The following is a 2,850-nucleotide window of genomic DNA, read 5'->3' on the forward strand; positions in this document are numbered from 1 at the left end:
CCATGCGACTGCTACTGTCGCAGGTTCGAATCCTGCCTCGGGCATGGATGAGTGTGATGTCCTTAGGTTGGTTAGGTTTAAGTAGTTCTAAGTTCTAGGGGACTGATGACCTCAGATGTTAAGTCCCATAGCGCTCAGACCCATTTGAACCATCTGAACGTCAACATGGCTACTGGCGCACAGTTACCATTCTGGTGAAAGGGTTTTACCAGGAGCGAGCGATCTTTCACACGTTTGTTTCTGTTTATCTTGACGTTTACATCGCCATCTATTGGTCAAACTTTTTTTGTTCTGTGACGTTTCCCGTTAGGTCAATAATGTGGTGTTCACCTCTGACGTCATTCTTAGCAGTGGTTCACTTTCTTCAGAGTTTAGAAACTAAATAATGGACAACCTGTCGTTGTAAGGAGAATGTGAAAAATCGAAGCGAAATTGTCATACAATGACAGATTAGACGTATATCTACATCTACATCTACATCCATACTCCGCAAGCCACCTGACGGTGCGTGGCGGAGGGTACTTTTAGTACCTCTGTCGGTTCTCCCTTCTATTTCAGTCTCTTATTGTTCGTGGAAAGATAGATTGTCGGTATGCCTCTGTGTGGGCTCTAATCTCTCTGATTTTATCCTCATGGTCTCTTCGCGATATATACGTAGGAGGGAGCAATATACTGCTTGACTCCTCGGTGAAGGTATGTTCTCGAAACTTCAACAAAAGCCCGTACCGAGCTACTGAGCGTCTCTCTTGCAGAGTCTTCCACTGGAGTTTATCCATCATCTCCGTAATGCTTTTGCAATCACGAAATGATCCTGTAACGAAGCGCGCTGCTCTCCGTTGGATCTTCTCTATCTCTTCTATCAACCCTATCTGGTACGGATCCCACACTGGTGAGTAGCACTCAAGCTGTGGGCGGTCAAGTGTACAGTAACCTACTTCCTATGTTAAAAAAAAAAAAAAAAAATCAAAAAAAAAGTGGAACGCTTCACGATTTTGCGTGTCATCCTTGCGCAGGGGCCATGCTAATCTTCTCTGTATCGTTCCAATTTTAGCATATGTACGGCCGAAGCGAGTATAAAAATCAAAACTACTTTCGGTGAAATTAAAAGCAAGTGTTGCAAAATTAAGAGCACGAGAGGAAGTCTACTCGTAAATAAAGAGGAAGAGAGGTGGAAAAGGAACACTGAAGGCTTCTGCGGGCGTGAGGACGAAATGAGAGTCAATTTGAAAGAGGCAGGGGATTCGGTATTAATGCCAGAGTTCAGAACATGCCACAACATGAGGCATGCCTTAGGAAACTTTATCACTACATACTCCAAGAAAAGCTTGCTTCACTACCAGTCAATAAAGACATCAATATAGAATGGAATAATATCAAAACCAGCGTCACTGAAGCAGCCTCAGAAGCACTTGGTAAAAGGGAAAAAAACGTTCAGAATTTGGAACTTAGAAATTAAAGAAGCCATTAAAGGAAAACTAATAGCTTATTTGAAGTTTCTACAGACAAAAACATCTGAAAGCCGGGAAAAATACAAAATAAAAAGGAATGCTGAGAAACAAATACTTCGCATAACGTGCCAAGAGTCGTGGGTCTCATTCATAAGCGTCTTAGAACACGACGTACATCATGGTGGACACCAATGTGCATACCAGGTCGTGAAATCCCTCAATATGGAAGAATAAGACACTGACTCACTCAACATTATACCCAGTAAACGTTGGATAAATCGTTATACAGAGTTGTGGTCTACACAGAAAGCTGAAGATTACACTGGAGAAAGAATGTACAATGAAACAGTAGATCCACTTACTATGGACGAACCACAAGAGGCTTTGAAAGGCATGAAGTACAGAACAGCTATTGGAGCAGATGGTGCTCGAATTGCAAGGTCCCAGACCCTCGGATACAGCAAAAGTTATCTATTTTTTTCAAAAAAGGGAAACTCAGTGGCTGTAAAAATTGTCGTGCCACAAACTGTACTCAAATATAATCAATAACAGCGTGAAAAAAATCACAGTAGCTATTATATCTGAAGAGCAAAGTGTATTTACATCAGGTCGTTAGGCACATACAATCTGTTTGTAATTTAAAACATCACAGAAAAGTTAATATAGAAAACCATAGGCCCTTGACCGTGTGGGCCATGATACCCTACGGAAAATTATATTTGAATGTGGATATCCTTATCACCTAACAGAGGTAGTGGAAAGCCTTTACAAAACGACGCGCATTGTAATAAACACAGATAGGAGTCAATTCGAGGAAATAATTATTAACCAGGACGTTAGACAGTCGTGTGCATCCTTTTTAATATGTAGGTTGACCCCATTCTTCTCAAAATGGAATGTAAAATAGACAAAGAAATTAAGATAACGAATGAGGAATATCTGAATATACTTTTGTTTGCTGATGACATCCTTATTATTCAAAAGGCTTAAAATGACCTCCAAAGGTAAGTAGTAGTAAGAAGTACAACTTTAAAATTTCTAGCAACATAACAATAACAAACTGTTTTGGATAGCTCAGTTTTTGAACAAGTGTCTCAATCTCTTATTTAGGCTGTGCTAAACGTTTTGATTGTAAATCTGATATTGAAAGTAAGTTGGAAAAATTCCAAGCTGTCTGAGGTACCTTAGCAGAACATTGGGCCTTAAAGTACGAAAAGAGAACAACACGAAATTATATAAAGTATGGGCGTTTCCTGTGTCATCATACGGAAGCGAAAGCTGGGTAACCACAAACAAAGGAAAAAAAGGAAATAAATCCCACACAGCAGAAATGAGATTACCAAGAAAGACGAAGGGCTGCACAAGCGGAGATAAGATTGGAAACGAAGATATTAGAACAGAA

General features: G+C 40.1%; 1 non-coding gene across 1 annotated transcript; it reads right to left on the bottom strand.

The window, feature by feature from the left end:
* Window positions 1–968: 968 nt before the first annotated feature.
* On the bottom strand, window positions 969–1,075 carry LOC124620889. Its single transcript, XR_006980401.1, has one exon. It is a non-coding gene; the product is annotated as a U6 spliceosomal RNA (small nuclear RNA).
* Window positions 1,076–2,850: the final 1,775 nt, after the last annotated feature.

This window comes from Schistocerca americana, chromosome 6 (genome assembly GCF_021461395.2).
Source record: "Schistocerca americana isolate TAMUIC-IGC-003095 chromosome 6, iqSchAmer2.1, whole genome shotgun sequence".
NCBI lineage: Eukaryota > Metazoa > Arthropoda > Insecta > Orthoptera > Acrididae > Schistocerca > Schistocerca americana.